This window comes from Ischnura elegans, chromosome 8 (genome assembly GCF_921293095.1).
Source record: "Ischnura elegans chromosome 8, ioIscEleg1.1, whole genome shotgun sequence".
NCBI lineage: Eukaryota > Metazoa > Arthropoda > Insecta > Odonata > Coenagrionidae > Ischnura > Ischnura elegans.
In genome coordinates this window covers 15079363-15102237 of record NC_060253.1, presented here as the reverse complement: position 1 = coordinate 15102237, position 22875 = coordinate 15079363, and the positions used below count along the sequence as shown (strand labels likewise).

The window sequence follows — 22875 nt, the reverse complement described above, 5'->3', positions numbered from 1 at the left end:
TAATTGGTTTTCAAAAATGTCTGCGACGCGGTGATGAGTCCAATGCGATCCACTTTTTTATTCCAATATTTTGCTGTAAAATGTTTGTAATTGCGAGGAATAGCATTGAAAAGTAATAATTTGCTACATCACATCATCATGCATATAAATTTCGATTGAGACCCCTAATTATACCTTGTTTCCCCGTGAAACTCGGATCAATTCTTCAGACAGGGACGTAATTGGTGACGTCTGTAAACCCATTTAAATTCACAGTGGGCGGCAACACATATGAGAAAGATTTGAAGATCCTCTATCGAAACATTCGTGAGTTTCATGGGGAAATAAGGTATTATTAGGGATATCAACCGAAATTTACGCTCATAATGATGTGATCTATTAAAATTCATTACTCTTCAATGCTATTCCTCGCAATTATAATCATTATACCGCAAAATATTGAAAAAAAGTGGTTCGCATTGCACTCATCACCGCGCTGTGGACATTTTTGAAAACCTATCAAATATCGAACGAGGTGGCAACAGAAATCAGCCTTCTGTCTGATATAATTGGGCCTCCTTCATGTAGTACCCTTGACGCTGAGTTACGCCACACCGTTTATAGTATTTGTTTGGACTGAAGAACTGGAAGACTTTTTTCTGCACAGGAACTGACTTTCGAATTACAGGAAAATAGGATACTGTAGGTGATTTGCATCCCAGAAAAGTGCTGATTTGAATTTAGAGGGTTCGCTAGACATGAAGATCCTGAAGAGGATTTTAGTTCGAGGAAGACTAGGGGTACGGGGGTACGGTTGAGTACGGATCGAGGCAGGGATGATGTTTACGGCAAAAGATTGGAAAAGACTGTGAAGTCCGTGGGCCCAGAGTTTATGCTCGGGAGCGGAAGAGAAGCCAGCCTACGCAAGGATTACCTGGGAATGGGGAAGTTGCTTTTAAGCCATCGAAACTTAACTCCCCTTCTAGGACGGCCGAGAACTTTGAGTGGACTTGGGAGGAAACACTAGACCATTTTCATTCAAAGCGAGGAGTCAAGGAGATGAGAAACAGTTGTAGGATGGTACACGACTTAAACAGCTGCATTTCCAACGCAAAAGGGTACTTTATTTTAAGCGAATTACTGGTCAAACTTCCATTCACAATTTCACAATATAATTATTATTTAATTGGATGCTAAATGTAAAAATAAACAGATAATGTGGGTAAACTGTTCTCGGGATTCCCACCGGGTTATGAAGAATTAACCCGGTGGGAATCTTGACACCAGTTTACCCACATAAATTGCCGGGAAAGCATCAAATCATGTTAATCAAATAATGGCTAAAAATTGAAGTGATGAAACGAGTTGTTTATGCATTGTTACAAATATTTTCCAATATCTCTATGACAAACTATCAAAATCAGAGTAAGTGCCTCGCGCAAGAAATCGTTTAAGGATTGACTAGGTGTAAATACGATATATCCACGGTAAAATATGAACAAGGAATTATAATTTCCCCAATTTAATATATAATTCCACTGCCGACCATGGTTTCGACACTCACGTGTCATTTTCAAAAAAATGAAAATATCTCTTGAAAATTTGATTGAGTTTAAAACTATGGTCAGTAGTGTTATTATAAATTAAAGTAAGGAAATAAGCATTTGTTATTGATATTATATCATGGATAAATGCCTAAGTAATTATGATATATAATCGGAAATGGAGAGATATGTCTTTCATTAAGTCCATGGATAGGGTAATGCGACACACTTACCTGCAGCTATGAATTTGGTAATCTTTATGCACGCACTACATCTATATCAACGTACTACCGTAAAAGTCACCTCAAAAGGTTTATGGCGAGGGATGTCAGGAAACTATCTGTTAAAAAATGAAAAGGAATGCTCCAACATTGGCCAATCAAACGTTTTTTTAAAGTCCTTTATTGGTCGGGGGAAAAACAAATTCCCGTACCTACTTTTTCGGTAAAATTTCTCTTTTAATTTATCGTTTCTGTCAGATCTGGGAATATTGAGGGGTTCTCGTATGACGTTCTTCTTGTAGCTCTGATATCCCAAAAATGGGATAAAGCCACTCTGATGATAAAACAATTTCATTTTTTCCTTAACTACTACTAATATTGGGATTCCATCAACTCTTAAACATTTATTACTTCCCTACGAGTATTTACATGACAAAAATAGTTGTTCATGAGGCCTAAGAACAAATACCGATATGATAACTATAAAAATTCTTAATTGTGAGCCGTCATGTGGGATATAATGCCAACCAAAAGTATTTGCATTTTTGTAAATTATGTAACGATAAAATTTCAGGAATGGAATAAAGTTAATTTGAAAAATATATCTTTTTATTAAAATTTTAATTAAAATTCGAAAATGTGGCATAGGCTCGCAACGGTCTGAAACTTCTTGCGCATCATAGGAAGAAAACGAGAAAAATAATGCAATTGTGTCCATTGCAGTACATTTTTTCATTTAATTAAGTGTTCTGCCGGCTTGCGTTTTATTCATTACACTTATTTAAATATTTGTCATTTTTAGGGAGGTCGTTCCCCGAATGAAAGACGAACTCGAGTTGAAACCGTTGGGGTGTAAAATATTTTTAATTTATTAATGGCTTACGATTATCAATTAAATCATTTCGCCAAAGTGGTATGATTATTTCACATATGCAGAGGATGTAACATGTGAATAGAAGACATAACGCTGTTTTCCGTTCATTGGGCTAGCAATATTCATTTCTAGGATCTTCCCGAATATCTGGTGTTTTTGTCCTGCATCATCATCATGTAGTCAACCAACGTGAAATGAAGGATGGTTTGAACTGGAAATACTAAAATGAGATAAAATAAATGTTCTAGCTTAGAGCAATGGGATGAGGATTGTGGTAAAACCTAATTGAATGCATGGCATTTGAGTTATCTGAAAGACCCTTCGCCATTGTTGCAGAGCATTATATCGATGACTAAATTCTAACAACACGTATCTCAAAATTCGGCCGGTTTGAGAAAGGTCTCTCAAGAAAAGTGTAATAACTTTAAAACAATAAAATTCAAGCAAAAAACAATTTGTTTGCAAATAGTTTTTTCTTTTTCATTTTCCATTCAAGTGAAAAAAAAAAAATAAGTCGCTTTTTTTGCTCTCCTGAAAAGTTGCTATTTTTACATACATGTGTTGTTAGAACGTAGCAATTGATATAGATTATGCCAGAATCACACGTTATACTTGTTGAGGCGGTTGCGCGCCATAAAACCGTGGGATTATATCGACAAAAGGCAGTCAAAGTCTCAAGTTTTTGTTTTTTTTGCCTGGAAGAAGCTCGCATGAAGTTTCTAAACACTTCGGGGAATGTTAGTACAAGGGAGGTCGTTCCCGCCCGTCTCCAAAATGGCACCCTTTTCGCGCATGAAGTCGTTGAAGTGCAATTCGGGCGAAAGGTAATCAAACGTGTTGACAAATACACTGAGATATATCATGGACGACTTGGGATTGGCACTGAAGCTGCGGATAAATCAGGGTTCCACTCTAACTAAATTATAAAATTAACAGGTTTTTTCCAGGTTTTCCCGGTTTAACTTGCGTCAAATTCACGGTCTGTTGATAGGCCATGTTAGGAAGAAATATTGATTACATAAAAATCACTGGCCGCACGTTAACTAAAAATATAGCAAAAGTGATAAACGCCACGAATGCGAACGCAACAATGAAAGTGCTCTTATGAAGTCGCCTATCGTTAGCAAAATTCAGGGCTGGCTAAAGGTTGTGGGTGGGAAAATGGAGGGTGACAGGGAAGTCAAGAGGTGTCTAATTTCTCGCCAGGGTTAATGATCACTTTGGTTCACGGTCTTCCAATCACAGCCTTAAGGTACGTCATGACACACGGACCAATATTTGCGCTTCGAATGTACGCGTGCAGATATATGCGTGGAAAGTGTCTGCGAGTGACTGACCTTGAAGTATGATCGCCACATCCATTTTTCTTTTGAACGGCCAATTGTCAATCTAAAATCAATTTTGTGATGATTTATAAGGTTTTAAGACGAAATTCACGGCTATTTCCAGGTTTTTTCACGGTAGACGAAATTCACGGCTTATTCACGGTTTTAAGGTTTTCACGGTTGAGTGGGAACTTTGTAAATGCTCAGATAGTTTTGTTCATAAAAAAGTCAAAATGGCGTCAGAGCAAATATATCCAATCTAAAGTACGACTATACGATATCTATTTGAATGGCAATAGTGGAATAATGCGCATTTTTTCAACAATAATAATAACGAGTCGATTGGGTGCTTGAATTCTTCAAGCGGGTAATTAAGAGGGTGGGAACATTGTTGTGTCACGTGTTGTCGAGTAATGGGTCCATAAGTGATTCAAATATTCACAAATTTCCCTGCCGTTTTTTTTTAATGGGAAAGGAACCTAATTGTTTACTTTTAAAATTATTTGTTATTTTCATTATAATTTCATTTGACGGATAGTTCTTTATTTGAATAGGGTAAGTTTAGAACTGAGACATAATTGGAATAAGGTTTTTAAAATTTCAAGACAGTGATGATTTTGTGGTTATTTTTCAACTCTTAAAGTCAAAAAGCGTTGTGATAAGCGAAACTTGAAAATGAAACGCAGATTCCTTAGATAAATATATAAAGATTTACCACTCGCAAAACATATGTCCATAGTGCAGTGTGTAAAATACTAAATTGTAACGATTCCCCAAATTTCTTTGGTACTAAAAAATGGTTATTCTCAAGATATTCCAATTTGAAAAAAATAGCTTTGGCATATTTGCTATCATTATCGTATCGAATTATCAAGTATACTGACACGTGTATTGAAAATTCGCAATCCTGTTCCAGTCTTCGATCATCAACCCTAAAATTCCTGGTCAACTATGTACGTGGATAGAAAATCCTGTATGTAATACCGATTCGATATATTTTAAGAAAAAGCATATTCAATATATATAGATCGAGAGACAACACGCAAAGCATATTTCCATTGGGCATTGTGAGGAAGACCAAGATGTACCCAATCACCATGTGTCATTGGTCCAACGTAAATACTAATCATGTTATGCCATTTCGAGTTCTTGCTACAATTATCGAATCGATCTTTCGATAAAACTGCAATCTGCACTGTAATATCCGCAATGCCGTGGATTTTAATTACAGTTAATAGAAATCTTCTCTATATTTCCTGGTAAACTATGTCCTTGGATGTAAAATCCTGTATGTTATAGCAATTCGATATATTTTAAGAAAAAGTAGATTCGATATATATCGAACGTGAGACTAAACACAAACAATATTTCAATTGGGCATTGTGAAGAATCCCAAGATGTACCCATTAACAAAATTTCATTGGTGCAACGTATATAATAATCAAAATATGCTAATTTCAGCATTTGCTATAACTATCGAATCGATCTTTCGATTAAACTGACACCTGTACTGTAAAATCCGCAACGATATTGATTTTATTTCCACGCTATGGTCATCTTCTATATAACTGCTGGTCAACAATGCCCGTGGGTGTAAATCCTAAATGTTATAGCTATTCGATATAATTTGTGAAAAAGCAGATTCGATATGTATCAAATGTGAGACTACATGCAAAACATATTTCCATTGGGCAATGTGAGGAATACCAAGATGTACCCATTCACCAATTTTTATTGGTCCAACGTATATACTAATCCAGTTATGCCAATTTGCGTTTTTGCTACAATAATCGATTCGATCTTTCGATTATACTGACATCTGTAATGTAAAATCCGCAATGACATTTTTTTTATATCCAGTCTATGGTCATCTACTATATAATTCCTGGTCAACAATGCCCGTGGGTGTAAAATCCTATATGTTATAGCTATTCGATATAAATTGTGAAAAAGCAGATTCGATATATATCGAAAGTGAGACTACATACAAAACATATTTTCATTGGACATTGTCAGGAATAAAAAGATGTACCCATTCACCAAATTTCATTGGTCAAACGGAAACACTATTGAAGTTATGCCAATTAACGTATTTGCTAGAATAATCGAATCGATTCTTCGATCATACTGACATCTGTACTTAAAAATCCGCATTGCTTTTGGTTTAACTTACAGTCTATGGGTATCTACTATATAATTCCTGGTCAAATATGTCCTTGGATGTAAAATCCTATATGTTATAGCAATTCGATATATTTTAATAAAAATTATATTCGATATATATCGAGCGTGAGACTACATACAAAACAAATTTCCATTGGGCATGGTGAGGAATACAAAGATGTACCCATTCACCAAATTTCATTGGTCCAACGGAAACACAAATGAAGTTATGCCAATTAACGTATTTGCTATAATAATCGAATCGACTTTTCGATCATACTGACATCTGTACTTTGAAATTCGCAATGTTTTTGGTTTAATTTCTGGGATATGGGTATCTACTATGTATTTCCTTGTCTACTATGTCCTTATATGTAAAATCCTATATGCTATAGCAATTCGATATATTTTAAGAAAAAGTAGATTCGATATATATCGAGCGTGAGACTATATACAAAACATGTTTCCATTGCGCATTGTGAGGAATACCATGATGTACCAATTCACGAAATTTCATTGGTCCAACGTGTACACTTATCATTTTATGCCAATTTCCGTATTTGCTATAAAAATCGAATCGTACATTCGACTATACTGCCACCTGTATTGAAAAATTCGCATCCTATTGATAACCCCTCCAAGCGATGGCCATACCCTTATCCCTCTCTTCTCTACTATCCCCGCTTTCAAAATTTCGCCTATGTTCTTATATTGGTGACGTATATAGGATGATGCGTGTATTTCTTACGGGGACCTAATACAAAAAGATATAAATTCATATTGATATATCTTCGTTAGGAAACAATACTCATCTAAATAATTTATGTGTGCGCATAATTCATTTCTTCCCTTACATATTTTTATAATTTTTATCCCCGTAACTATGTAAATAGGTCTGAAAAATGGCTCAATCGAATGCAACATTTTATCGATCATAACTTCGACTGTAATCGCTCGATTCGCTTGATTTAACTTTTGTCGAAGAAAAGACATTAACAGTAGTATTATATATGACTTTCACATTCATGCCTTGATTTAGAAAAAAGTTATTAGCGATTTAAGCGTTACCAAGGAGATTGGTATCGATATAACTCGCACATGAATCGATCGAGCGAAATGGTCATCATTGCAAAAGTTGACCATTTTGATAAATGTATTACTCTGAAAATTTCATTTCTCTAGCTTAAACGGTTGCTAAGATATTCAAGATTGCATGCTCCACAAAAAAATGGCGACAATGATTTTTCGCGTGCAGGACATTTTTCGGAATTTAATTATGAATAACCCAAGAGGGATACGGAGAAAGTGAGCTCAAACGTGAGGGTTCGGAGAACCCTCTAACGGTTTTTCCTAAAGAGTCCAAATTTTCATATGGCACATGTCTAAAGGCTGAAATCCGAGTTTGAAAATTCGCCCATCACGACAATGTTAAATCGAAATCGTTTATTCCTCGGAATTGTTTCGACGTACGAAAATTCCAAGATAGCCAAAAAATTAAACAAAGAATTATCTAACTTTTTGGCAAAGGAATTTGTCGTACGATTATTGGAAGTTGGTCAAAAAAATTCCTTAAGTTTTCCCATAAGAAAAGCATTGAGAGCATTCAAACAGTAATAAAAAATACTAAATATCAATTCGTCGCTATGCCAAACACACCAAAAAATCGACCAAAAAATCTAGTCCATGTCCACTGAATATCATATTCCTCGGACGATTAAAAGTACGAAATTAAAGCGAAAAAGTCGTAGTCCCATAAGGCTCCCATGTTAATTCAAGTCGATATATCTCGGAAACTAATCGACTTTTTAAAGTTTTCAGATTTTTCCTCCCGATGAATTTTTTTTTACTTTCACGTCCAATATTCCATATACCCACAAATATCACAGTTTTGGCTACTAATTTGTGTCAATCACCCAATCAATCAATTACTTTCCCACTTTATATATGTAACGAGTCGATTGGGTGCTTGAATTCTTCAAGCGGGTAATAAGGAGGGTGGGAACATTGTTGTGTCACGTGTTGTCGAGTATTGTGTCCATAAGTGTTTAAAATATTCAAAAATTTCCCTGCCGGTTTTTGAAAGGGTAAGGAACTTAATTGTTTACTTTTAAAATTATCTGTTATTTTCAATATGATTTCATTTGACGGATAGTTCATTATTTGAATAGGCTAAGTTTAGTATTGAGACATAATTGGAATAAGGTTTTTAAAATTTCAAGACAGTGATGATTTTGTGGTTATTTTTCAACTCTTAAAGTCCAAAAGCGTTGTGATATGCGAAACTTGAAAATGAAACGCAGATTCCTTCGATAAATATATAAAGATATACCACTCGCAAAACATATGTCCATAATGCACTGTGTAAAATACTAAATTGTGACGATTCCCCAAATTTCTTTGGTACTAAAAAATAGTTATTCTCAAGATATTCCAATTTCAAAAAAATAGCTTTGGCATATTTGCTATCATTATCGTATCGAATTATCAAGAATACTGACACGTGTATTGAAAATTCGCAATCCTGTTCCAGTCTTTGATCATCAACCCTAAAATTCCTGGTCAACTATGCACGTGGGTAGAAAATCCTGTATGTAATAACGATTTGATATATTTTAAGAAAAAGCATATTCAATATATATGGATCGTGAGACTACACGCAAAGCATATTTCCATTGGGCATTGTGAGGAAGACCAAGATGTACCCATTCACCAAGTTTCATTGGTCCAACGTAAATACTAATCATGTTATGCCAATTCGCGTATTTGCTACAATTATCGAATCGATCTTTCGATAAAACTGCAATCTGCACTGCAATATCCGCAATGCCGTGGATTTTAATTCCAGTTAATAGAAATCTTCTCTATATTTCCTGGTCAACTTTGTCCTTGGATGTAAAATCCTATATGTTATAGCAATTCGATATATTTTAAGAAAAAGTAGATTCGATATATATCGAACGTGAGACTGAACACAAACAATATTTCAATTGGGCATTGTGAGGAATCCCAAGATGTACCCATTCACAAAATTTCATTGGTGCAACGTATATACTAATCAAAATATGCTAATTTCAGCATTTGCTATAACTATCGAATCGATCTTTCGATTATACTGACACCTGTACTGTAAAATCCGCAACGATATTGATTTTATTTCCACGCTATGGTCATCTTCTATATAATTGCAGGTCAACAATGCTCGTGGGTGTAAAATCCTATATGTTATAGCTATTCAATATAATTTGTGAAAAAGCAGATTCGATATGTATCGAATGTGAGACTACATGCCAAACATATTTCCATTGGGCAATGTGAGGAATACCAAGATGTACACATTCACCAATTTCCATTGGTCCAACGTATATACTTATCCAGTTATGCCAATTTGCGTATTTGCTACAATAATCGATTCGATCTTTCGATTATACTGACATCTGTAATGTAAAATCCGCAATGACATTTTTTTATATCCAGTCTATGGTCATCTACTATATAATTCCTGGTCAAGAATGCCCATGGGTGTAAAATCCTATATGTTATAGCTATTCGATATAAATTGTGAAAAAGCAGATTCGATATATATCGAATGTGAGACTACATGCAAAACATGTTTTCATTGGGCATTGTGAGGAATAAAAAGATGTACCCATTCACCAAATTTCATTGGTCAAACGGAAACACTATTGAAGTTATGCCAATTAACGTATTTGCTAGAATAATCGAATCGATTCTTCGATCATACTGACATCTGTACTTTAAAATCCGCATTGCTTTTGGTTTAACTTACAGTCTATGGGTATCTACTATATAATTCCTGGTCAAATATGTCCTTGGATGTAAAATCCTATGTGTTATAGCAATTCGATATATTTTAATAAAAATTATATTCGATATATATCGAGCGTGAGACTACATAGAAAACAAATTTCCATTGGGCATTGTGAGGAATACAAAGGTGTACCCATTCACCAAATTTCATTGGTCCAACGGAAACACAATTGAAGTTATGCCAATTAACGTATTTGCTATAATAATCGAATCGATTTTTCGATCATACTGACATCTGTACTTTGAAATTCGCAATGTTTTTGGTTTAATTTCTGGGATATTGGTATCTACTATGTATTTCCTTGTCTACTATGTCCTTAGATGTAAAATCCTATATGCTATAGCAATTCGATATATTTTAAGAAAAAGTAGATTCGATATATATCGAGCGTGAGACTATATACAAAACATGTTTCCATTGCGCATTGTGAGGAATACCATGATGTACCAATTCACTAAATTTCATTGGTCCAACGTATACACTTATCATTTTATGCCAATTTCCGTATTTGCTATAAAAATCTAATCGTACATTCGACTATACTGCCACCTGTATTGAAAAATTCGCATCCTATTGATAACCCCTCCATTCGATGGCCATACCCTTATCCCTCTCTTCTCTACTATCCCCGCTTTCAAAATTTCGCCTATGTTCTTATATTGGTGACGTATATAGGGCGATGCGTGTATTTCTTACGGGGACCTAATACAAAAAGATATAAATTCATATTGATATATCTTCGTTAGGAAACAATACTCATCTAAATAATTTATGTGTACGCATAATTCATTTCTTCCCTTACATATTTTTATAATTTTTATCCCCGTAACTATGTAAATAGGTCTGAAAAATGGCTCGATCGAATGCAACCTTTTATCGATCATAGCTTCGACTGTAATCGCTCGATTCGCTTGAATTAACTTTTGTCGAAGAAAAGACATTAACAGTAGTATTATATATGACTTTCACATTCATGCCTTGATTTAGAAAAAAGTTATTAGCGATTTAAGCGTAACCAAGGAGATTGGTATCGATATAACTCGCACATGAATCGATCGAGCGAAATGGTCATCATTGCAAAAGTTGACCATTGTGATAAAAGTATTACTCTGAAAATTTCATTTCTCTAGCTTAAACGGTTGCTAAGATATTCAAGATTGCATGCTTCACAAAAAAATGGCGACAATGATTTTTCGCGTGCAGGACATTTTTCGGAATTTAATTATGAATTAACCAAGAGGGTTACGGCGAAAGTAAGCTCAAACGTGAGGGTTCGGAGAACCCTCTAACGGTTTTTCTTGGAGATTCCAAATTTTCATATGGCACATGTCTCAAGGCTGAAATCCGAGTTTGAAAAATCGCCCATCACGACAATGTTAAATCGAAATCGTTTATTCCTCGGAATTGTTTCGACGTACGAAAATTTTAAGAAAGCCAAAAAATTAACCAAAGAATTATCTAACTTTTTGGCAAAGGAATTTGTCGTGCGATTATTGCAAGTTGGTCAAAAAAATTCCTAAAGTTTTCCCATAAGAAAAGCATTGAGAGCATTCAAACAGTAATAAAAAATACTAAATATCAATTCGTCGCTATATCAACCACACCAAAAAATCGACCAAAAAATCTAGTCCATGCCCATTGAATATCATGTTCCTCGGGCGTTTAAAAGTACAAAATAAAAGCGAAAAAGTTGTAGTCCCATAAGGCTCCCATGTTAATTCAAGTCGATATATCTCGAAAACTAATCGACTTTTTCAACTTTTCAGATTTTTCCTCCCGATGAACATTTTTTTACTTTTACGTCCAATATTCCATATACCCACACCTATCACAGTTTGGGCTACTAATTTGTGTCAATCACACAATCAATCAATTAGTTTCCCACTTTATATATGCTAATAACAATTGTGTTAAAAATTCAAAGGATGCTGTTTAATGTAGAATTTCGCATTTTCAAAGACTAGATGTCTAAAAAAAAACCTCTCCCCCTTGAACTCTCTTCCCTAAGTATCGAATAAGGGCTGTTTGGGTTTGTTGCAATATCGCCATGGAAAGCTTTGTTCTTCGCTGGAGGGAGGGATTGAAATTGGAAAGTTGATTTGATAAAAATTACTTAAAAATGGAATAAAAACGCGCGCTAAGTCCCGATAAATATTGATGATATTTCTTCGATGAAAAACAATTGGCGATCACAGTGCAAAACGTTAGAAATATCAAAGTTGATTGATAAGTGGCGACTAGATACTACAGGGAACAAAAATGAAAAATAGGACGTCACCTAAGGTAGAAAAAGAGTTCTCGCTTGGATGATATGACTGATATGATGCAAGATTTCCTGCTCGCTAGCCGGAAATATCAAAATCATATGATAGGGATACCTACCCTGTACTTTCTAGTATACTCGCAATGGCTTTCGGATTCGCTCACGGCTAAGAATTATGTGATTCACGATTTATAGATCGTCTCCTAAAGGATGATAAGAGGACTAATGCGCATAGGATGAGAATGAAAAACTAGTAACTTTTCACATAATGTTAATGCTTCCCGACATCTATGAGTCATTATGAAGATACATGTAGCTATTTAGCAGTGATTGTGAGAGAGGCCGTTAGGTGTCGGCCTCCAAAACACTCCCTCTTTTGACGTAATTGGTCAGAATTCATGACGGACACTGACGGAAAGGTAGTATTGTCGTTCCGTCGGAGTAGTACAGTGTTAGACCAGAGAAAGGTACTCCGAGCCCAACCATGGGTGAAAGGGAACTTAAATAAAATGGCTGCATCAGTACAACATTTTCTTCCCGTTTTTCCCGTTCTCTCCTCCGCAATAAAGCGATTTGAAATGCAATTCCGCCATGTCATCTCGGAGTGTTCGCAATCTTTTCAACCTCCCAGAGATGTTCTAAAAAAGAGAGACATGTTTCATTTGTCTTACATGTTCTTTTATAACACCTCTATTTGTACCTTTAAGCTGTCTTCCCCCTCCTTATACATTTCTCCATTTTCCGGTGCTCAACGGTATAAATAGAGGTTTAAAAGATTCTACTTGTACCTTCAAAATGACACAAAAGTGCCGAAGCCGGATAGATCATTAAGAGTGTGTAAACAATTATTTTTTTCACTAATTCTCATACCATTCCAGAATAAATATTTCTACAAAGTTTTGCCAGATTATCTTACATTAAGAGGATAAATATATTGGATTCACTAAAATTTGAATGCAATGGGCTACCTTTATAAGATAAACAAGCTGCAGAACCCTCCAGCAAAAAAGGATATGGATTATAAAGCAGACACCCGATCGTAGCTAGATTACGCGGCAAGGATTTGGTATTCAGAACAGGGAAATATGACACGCCATATGAATACATAAAATACAAAGAAAAGCGGAATGGTAAGTTATGAAATATTACGAGAGAGCAAAAAGTGTTTTATGGCTTTTAAAGAGATTCGGATAAAATCCACCGGAGGGACACGGATGATATGCGATAGGCTTGCGTCGTTTGAGCAATTGTAAAAAAAATCTTTCCGAAAGACAAATCGCACTAGATTTCCTGATAGTAAAAATACAATAAGGCATAAGCATATCAGATTTCGGAAACACCCACAAAACTACCAAAGATTTCATTTCCCATCTGGTTAATAATTTAAAATAAAGGCTTAACAAAAGAAGGACCGGGGTCGTAATACTATCTGGAAGGACCATTAGCCGTCATTTTGACGGTTATTAATTATTTTAAATATCATTGGTTTATCTCAAAATGAATTGATGAATTCATAAGTACAACCTTTTCTTGTATTTTTCAAAAAAAGTATTTTTTATGAGATTTTTGCAATAAAAAAATTGTAAAACTTTATGTGAAAATCTATAACATGGCTCTGCCTCCAAGCCCTGGCCTATCACGCGCCTCTCAGTGAGACAGATATGATGCTTATTTCCTTTCAAAATGTAATAAGGAATGTTAAATTCATGCTATCTAAAATAACAAAATGGCAATACGTAATATAGCGTAGCGGTTTCTTCACTGAAACACGCGTCAATGTTTCAAATAAAATAGAAACACTTAACCCGTTTTTTGACGGGCGAGGGTATTTTCCAACCATCCATCACCCAAAAATTTGGCTCTGCTTATAAATATACTCTGGTACATACACTGGTGAGGGGCCAGCTGCCGGTGAGTATATACACCACCTCTTCAGCGGCGAGAATTGTGCGAAAATACGAACACGAGGGGAAAATGACGACACAAGAGTACTTATAGGGACCAGTGTAACCTTTCCAGTGCTGGTGAAGGAGAATGAGAAAGGCAGGCTTCTAATGAGCGCGTGCAAAGCTCTCTAAAAAGTAAGAAGAGTAGGTACCAGCTGACATCGGAAGTCGGTAGTGACCCTGATGAACCAAAACATTTGAAATTTACATGCAATGTTTCTGTTAAATTTTTACAATTTTATCACTTTCTGTTGCATTGTTGTGCATTTTATTTGCTTCACTTTTTCAACCATGGTTTTTCGTCATTTTTTATTTTTTTTTGCAACAGTTTAGTTATTTTTTCCTGCGAAAATATTTTTAGATTTTTTCTTTTCCTTTTTATAGTTTTAATAAATAAAAATCAAGTCAGTAAAAATTACGACGAAAGAAATAAAATTGTAGGCAATATGATTAAGTAAGTATAGGTAACACGTCAAAATGGCGGGTCGTTTACTTCTAGCGTTGATGACTCTAATAGCTTACTTCCTAGAGACATTTGCGACAGCGGCCCAAGTATCCAAACCACATATACCCTGCCTCAACAAATTCTTCTCCTCAACAACTCTTCCACGATTCATTCCTACTTCAAAGCCTCTTTCGATTATCTGGTATGTAAAAAAATTTTTAATCTTCGAAGAAAAATTGGAAAACTTTAAGAAAACATTTTCGAATTTATTTAAAAAACAAAAACAAAAATAGTGTTGAAAACGCGTAAATGATTCCCGAACCTAAAATAATCCTACTTCTAATTTTAACCATACCTACATGTTACAGCAATACCGTATACCAGGCTAGCTGCGACAGCTCTTGATATTGACGTGTAAGCGTTGAAAAAGGTCGAGCGAATAAAATAGTGTGGAACATTAATACAGCTTTTTGTATCTTAACACAATGAGTTTCCAAAAATTGGACCCGTCAGCATCGATCTGATACCTAATGTCAGTTCATAATAATTTATTGAAATGGAATTTCTCCATTTCTCCAATAATGTCTCCATATTTTATACAAACATATTATTGTCAAGTTCTTAGATTAGTTCACAGGAATTTTAATGATGTCTCTATATTTTATGCAAATGTATTATTGTCAAGTTGCTGGATGTAAGTTTCCCGTTTCAGAGGAAACTTAAGTAACACCGCCAACGCAAGCAAATGTGCTAAAAATTCACTGCTTATGTAAACTGGCTAGTTAGTGCGAGCTGCTGGACTAAGCGGCATGGAAAATTCTAACGCGCCTCCGCAGGTCGTGGAATCGTGAGTGAAATTCATTTTTCTGCGTGTAGGTGAAGGAATTTCCTTTACTCACGGAAGATCCAGGACCTCAGTACGTATTTTGGCTTCATTTAGGAAAAATACCCACCCACACGGAGAATTCTAATAATACATCGTGAAAGGTTAACAGATGGTGACCTAGCGACCGGGACCCACGCCCACATTGGGAGATCACGTGTTAAAGGCTATATCGAACGATTTGTGTTTGTCGAAAATTCCAATGAAGGAAGAGAAGAAATAGTGAAATGACTCTTCCATGTCATTATACCGGGGGTTTCAAAATGAATAGCTGGATTTTAAGGCTTTATAATAGATCTTTTTACAATTAACTTAATGCTATAAAATTAGACACCAAATGAAAGAACAACTCGAACAGTTTTCCTTGTTTGTCGATGCGAAATTGCGCCCAATGTTTCCGCCGCCATCCGTTTGATAGCGCTAGCAGCAGAAATGATAATTAGTGAACAGAAATCGTATTGTGTTTTACAGTTCGCAAAGGCGGAAAGCTGTGATTACTGTGAAATGTGAGTTTCGTATTGATTTCAATCGTGATCCTCCAGGTGATAATAGCACACGTACGTCCACTACCGGCTAACCTTTTCGTGAGAAACAGGATTGAAGAATCTGTCGCAGCAGTTGAGATACACTGAACAACGTTTGGGAAGAACCCTCATATCGTCTTGACGTGTGGAATGATGTTCATATTGAACACTTGTAGGCTTGTATGTAAAACTGTTTGAGTTGATATTTCATTTAATGTATTAGTTATAGGGATAAGTTTAGTGTAATATATAGTATAAAGCGTTCAAACCCCGCTATTTATTTTAAAACACCCGGTATGCTTATGCATCCGATGAAATCGCTGCATTTGCTGGTACACTTTGTTCAAGCTGTGGGAGAACATGGGATGATTTATTTTTATTTGCCACTGACAGCAGCGTAACTAAAAGGGAGAAAATTTCTCGGGGTATCCTATGCTTACAATGAATGATTCTAGAGCCAATAGTCGAGGCAAGCTTGCGAGATTTGCCGGAATATAATTATTTACTTCGAACTCCCCCGTAAACAGCAAATAAAGGACTTTACGACGGGGGTTTCAGGATTAACAAAGCACAACACAAACCTCCATGCCATTGATAGGGACACCCTATCCAGATGGACTCAAACCCGCGACGTTCGATTTTAAAGGTGAGGACTTCACCCCATAGCCACCGAGGCCAGCAAAAATGGATATTTCGAGTGGAACCGAACTTATAACATTCAGTTAAGTTGCCGGCCATGCCATCCATTACACCACCGCTTTAGACATAAAAACGGACATTTTAACCCATCAGTTAAAGTGCTGTAAGATTTAAAAAATAATTTAATTTAATCCGATCACCTACCTCGACGTGAAAAAAAGTATTTCAATCTCAACAACGTTTCATCATTAATTAATTATCTATATTTGATTAAATTATTTATTTACCATTTATTTTTATTTTTTTACCATTAATTAATGACCGCAGAAAGCCCACAGATAATTAAGGAAATCAGTCATCGTGATTATTATAATTAATATATGAAATCACAATGAAAAATAATACTGGGAATGGAAATGTTGCAGATAATGAAAACAAGTTATTTATTCTGAGGTTGTATTAACAAATAAATTGCGTAATTCCTAAATTATCTCGTAATTCACTAAAATATTTTGCGGGAACAAATGTTGTGGTGATTAACGATATGGATTCCTCTACTTTTAATTTAGATGCCGATGCAGAAATTTGTGCCTCACTGGTGATGACGTTTTGTAGGCATGTAAATTATGTAAACTTCATTCCTTAGGAAAGTCGTTAATACGGGGCCAAGAGAATGGACATTTACTTTTACTAATAGACAATTACTAGCAAAGCCGAATATTTTATACAACAGCAATTACACCGCTAGTTGATTACTCGACGAGGACTGGGGTTTGATTACTAAAACGCATTGCAGAAAAGAGGGAAGTACACTTGCTAGGGATTCAGAATGTACACCTTTTCTCAGTTAAAAATAGTCTAAATTCCGCACGGGTTCATGGGATTTTGTGGTCTACGTAGAACATATGAATGTAGAGGACATAAAATGGCAAAGCTTTCGTTCTTATAACAACTGGTTGACGGTATTCCATTACTAGATGCGTACAGAGGCTGTCGCGGTAAAACAAAAAAAAAATGTTCACCCCAACTGACGAATGGGCAATATAATTTTTATGTTAATTAGCCTGTGTTGCCTGTGTAGTATGTTGGTTGAGTTACTAAAAATTTCAAATATCTCTGAAAAAATGCTCCAGTATGCTAATGAACCTCTCAACCATGTTTTCAATTTTCTTTCCGCCCTGGAAGTCCCCACAATCAGTTCATTACCCAACTATTCAATAAAATGGCACAACCTCGTTTCCAGTCGTTAACAATATAATGAGTCCTGACTGGTCAATTTTGAAATAAATTTCCTACTCATCTCTAATTGAACATAATTTTTGAGAGCCTTTTTCAACAGAATACGTGACTTTTTCACGAATTCATTTTAATGAGATGACAACGCAAATTAATTATTTGCCAAATTAATTCCATTGAGATTTGTTTGGTAAAGCACTGCCTGCAACCCAGTTCTAGATCCGTAGTATGAGGAAGATAGCTAAGTGGATTAATTGGTGGCTCACCAGACCGACTATATAGGAAGATCCGGGATCGTATCCCCGCTGAGCTTACATAGAACAGGTATGGTTCTACGGACTTAGCAATGGAACAGAAAAGCAGTCTCCAAATGCAGTCGTTATATTTACTCATTAGTCGCTGGAATTTGTGGTCGGGGGGATCGGGTTGGTGTGGTGGCTAGAGTGTTGGCTTCCCACCCGGCGGGCTCGGGTTCAAATCCCGGTAGTGGCAGAGAATTTTCAGAGAATGCTGCATCCCTGTTTGAGTGTTGTGAGGAGGACATTTCAAGCGTAACACTCCGTCTGTCGGATGGGACGTTTAGCCGTGGTCCCCTTGGCGCCTTTCGTTCAGAGCAGGCTAACGCCGACGCCGGGTTTCTCTCCACCCTTCCTTCAATACCCTACCCTCATGGCGCAAATGACCTCAGCTGTCACATTCGCCTCCTCCAAATACCGTACCATAATTTGTGGTCGGTTTTCTTCTTGGCCTTGCTCGATATTTTCAAGCAAGTCGGTCATTCTTTAGGACTTCTACGATGCCAAATCATTTACCCGGTGAAATTCCTCGTAAGTTTTAAACGAAGGCTGTAGAATAGCACCTAAAACCGGCTCCTATTGGAGTAAAGGAAATTAATTTCCTTCAGTAAATTTTTTCATGGCACTTTAATGTCTTGGTGTCCGCTGGGCCTTTGGTACAGCGGGAGTGAAAGGATGAAGCTAGGAAACATATCATTTTATTTTTAAGACAGAGGATATCATCAGCGATTAGGGAGACTTTTATTTTAAGTTGAGTGGATTTATTTAGCTCAAATGACTCGAAAGATAACGGTAACGATCAAATTTAGAACAGTTGTGGTAAACTTTACGGCTTCTAGAGTGAAACAAAAAATTAGCCTCCAACGGCCGTAACGTAACCATTGGAGGTTACCACCTTTCTGTAAGTCTATATATTTTTTCGAGGCGATTTTCATGAATATGAAATGGCATTTGATGCTTTATTTTGCAGCGACTGCCAGCTCATCAACTTTCACCCGCTATAACTCGTCAATACACGCCTAGTTTGGTCCCGTGATTGATCGGCTTTACGATCATCAATAATGTAGTGAGAGCAAAGCCGGCAGACCTAGTCAATCGCTAAAAGAAAAGTCGTTTAGAAACTTATTTTATTCATCTGGCTTAATTCCTCCCCTCGGCGGAGAGCCGATATAACTCTAAGATTGTAATTCACTAATATTTCCTCATAAATAAAATGTAAACACTTTGGCATGGATTTCGACAGAGAGAAGTTTTGCATACATTTTCAAAACTTTATAAATTCAATTTTAACATCCAAAGGCTTAATTCACTAGGCTGTCCGTAAATGTGTGATAGTTGGTTCTAATTCTTAAAGACGTTTTCACCGCACGAATTACGAGCCTCATTCCTTAGCCCTAGCCTTTATATTCAACTCTGTACACCGATAATAAGTAAACATTTACAGCCGTAAATATTTAGCTTTTTTGAGGTTAACAAAATTCAATTTTTCCATATCGTCCCCTTGCATTTTGTAATTTTCTTCGTCGAAGCTAACTAAGTATTCAAATGATAGCCGAAAACGTTACATACTATTGTTCCCATACACGTGAGTTCAGAAAAGGCTCTAATATCGGAGTGGTAAATGAGAAGGAATGCGTAATTTTAGTTGAAGATAACAAGGGATACAAATTAGGAACATAGGTTATATTGAAATGAGCCACGATATATCTGAAAACATAAAAAGTGATAGATTTCTAATGAAAGAACTAGGATGAATAAAACTAAGTGAACTCGTACAGACTAAGCCAAGTAGCAAAACTGTGTACCGATCAACAATTAAAAACCGAATCTCACCATATAATAGGGAATGAAAAGTCTTAAATGGCCATAGTTTAGAAAAATAGATATTCCCTAATCATGAGAAAAAGTATGATGAGGAATGCTGTATGGTGAAGTACTACGTCTTTTTCGATTGACAAAGGGTCAATTTTGAATGATGATTATTATGAAAAAGGTTCTTGAAAAAACGAAATGCTATACTCTCTTTCCTGGCCACATTTTGTCATACCTATTTCTTGACGTTTTCCCTGTAGTAAACTTTTGATGTTGCATGTTGAAACTTATAGAACATACAAAATAGACCTTCGTCAGCATTTGTCTGCATCGCAAAAATTAAAAGCATACGTAATTGATAAAATTTTCCAATTTGAGATGCAACATATTGCGACGAGGCTCTAGTATAAACACCTTAAAAATCTTTAACGAGATAGCTTTTTGTATGAAAACAAACTTAAACTTCATGATAAAATACTGGCAAAAGGAATTCATGAGTCCAGTAAAGAGAAATACCAATCTGGCTTATCATAGGCACTGTATCGAGACGTGTAATTTATTTGATTCTAACATTATCACGCTGAAAATTTCAGGGCTAATAAAATAGACGTGGAAACTGATTAGGCGAGAGATGTCCCTATCCCAGAAATATAAACATTTCCAATGCACTTTGCCGAAGTTGAGAAATCGCCTCAGAGGTTAGCATTTGAGATCGTAGGCCTTTTCCAGCTAACCTCTCAAGTTTGAAAAAATAACCTCATATATCATGCCTAAGTAGTTTCCCAGATGTAAACATTCTCCTAATCGCTGTATCTGACGAATGCCGACAAAGTTGGGCTGCACACAACGCAAAACGTTATGGTGATAACGTAACTTTTAATGTATTGGTCAGTCACGGATAAAAAACCACAAAATACGAAAGGACTCAAAAGGGATTCATGTAGATAGCTTAGAGAGGTTTTGCTAAACCGTTTATCGCCAAAATTAAGCAACTTCGACACGCCTACGATTACATTCCTATTTACCGATTCTTTCCATTATTGAAAAACAACCGATTTGGCCCTCAGATTGACTCTGAAACTTACATTCTGCGTTTTCAATAAATATAAACTATAAAATAATGATATGAAGAATAAAAAATTAAGATTCATGAGAAGAAGTCTTTTCGGTGCCGAGTCTTAAATGTTCAGAAGGGCGTTGAGGGATCCAGTTATGGGTATGTAGACGAAATGGTGTTTCACAAAGTAAAAAGTCTATAAAAAATTATCTCTGGGAGAGAGAAAAAGATGGAATTTAACTTGGTGCAGTATGCGGTTATCACGACGGGCGCGGGTGGAAATGTGAGGCGAAAAAAAGGGAGTATTTCAGAGAATCGGTACTTTGGCAATGTAATTTTTTTATTTTATTTTAGGCAGTGTAAAAGAAAGAAAGATCATAAACATTCTTACGGGGAAATAATGTGCCCAATTCAAAGATGGACATCATTTAGGAGCGAGAAAAATTACAGCGTTGAGGGACAACTGAAATTAAGAAATTTACTTCAAAGTTCAAGAATTTTAAAGTTAAATGAACAGGCAGAGGAGTACATAACGGAACAGTATTCGAGAATTATTTAGGGAATAAATAAATATTCCTATGTCTCGATAGTGGGACCAATAATAGGGTGGACATTATTTAACGTAACCCAGAGCTGCTTAAGGCTGAAATTAAATTTCAACACTTCTTATTTTAAAAATGTGAACATTTTCTACTGAATCATAATTATTGTGGCAGTTACATATTTCGCCATCGAACTTCACATCAAAAAAAGAAGACGTAGTTTAAATATTTCTTGAATAAAGGTGAAAATGTATACGTTGTTGATGTTACTTACTAGTTTCATTGGCTTATAATGGGTGAAGTGTGAGAATAATTACAGAGTTTAGGAACGCGGAGAGCAGAGGCAAGACCGCTGTCAATTACTGTCCACATTTTACTCACCTAACTAGTGAATTCCTGGCTTCTCCACTCAGAGGTTTGCCATCAGACCGCACGCGGCTCGTTGAGCAGGGCACAGACACCTCCCGCCGATAAGTTCCGCACCGCAGGGACAGATGCCCGCCTTCATTGTCCCCGTCTTTATTTCCCGAGGAAGAAAAAAACGGCTCCCCGCCAAGCGAGGTAAACACAACAGCGCGACGAAGTCAAAGTTTCTTGACCGAAGGGGCTCCCTGTCTCCGCGGGGATTCTCCTCGCCAGACGCCCGATCTGAGTTCACCCGCGCAGCACGGAGTTAGACCTCGGTGACTCGCAGTGCGACCGCCTCTTCCTGAGGTCGCCACGTGCGAACTGAGGCGACTGCAAGTGAAGCGGAGGGAATGTAGGGGAACATTAGAGGGAGTAGTAGGGGTAGGAACCTCTCCACGCATGCGTTGGGGGTAAATCCACATGAATGACATTCCGAGCCTGCAAGCCGCACTCATGGATTTAATTCAACCGACGAGCAGTTGTCCAGACACCCAAAATACCAGGCCTATCAAATTAAATGGGCCCGATAAAAGTTAGGTTTCCACGGAGTATTTAACGTAGTATTATTATTACAGTATTCTACCGAGTAAGGTAGTTTTCCATGGAGTACTAAAGAAGTGATCTGGGAGCCTCCGTTTCCTTCCAGCGCTACCTTCTTCAATTCGATGTAAGGCCTACTCCCTTTCAATCTATCTAAAAATCCTAATCTTTTTCGTCGCCTCCCTCGTTTCCATAACATTCTACGCTCTAACACCATTTTCAACATCCCCTCCCCGCTAAGTATTCTCTCCATCCATACCTTCTGTCTCCTCCGTACCTCATCTAAAAGCTGCCTCTCCTCACCCACCATGTCCAGCATTTCGTCATTCCTTTTCCTCTCCGTCCATTT

At 36.5% G+C, this 22875-nt stretch overlaps 1 protein-coding gene across 1 annotated transcript in view; it reads right to left on the bottom strand.

Annotated features, from left to right (window-relative positions):
- The window catches only part of LOC124164212, a 79944-nt gene extending 57638 nt beyond the window's left edge, over positions 1 to 22306 (bottom strand). The window contains exon 1 of the mRNA XM_046541437.1: positions 21960 to 22306. The gene's annotated coding sequence lies outside the window, so the exon portion shown is untranslated. The remainder of the gene's footprint in view (positions 1 to 21959) is intronic.
- Positions 22307 to 22875: the final 569 nt, after the last annotated feature.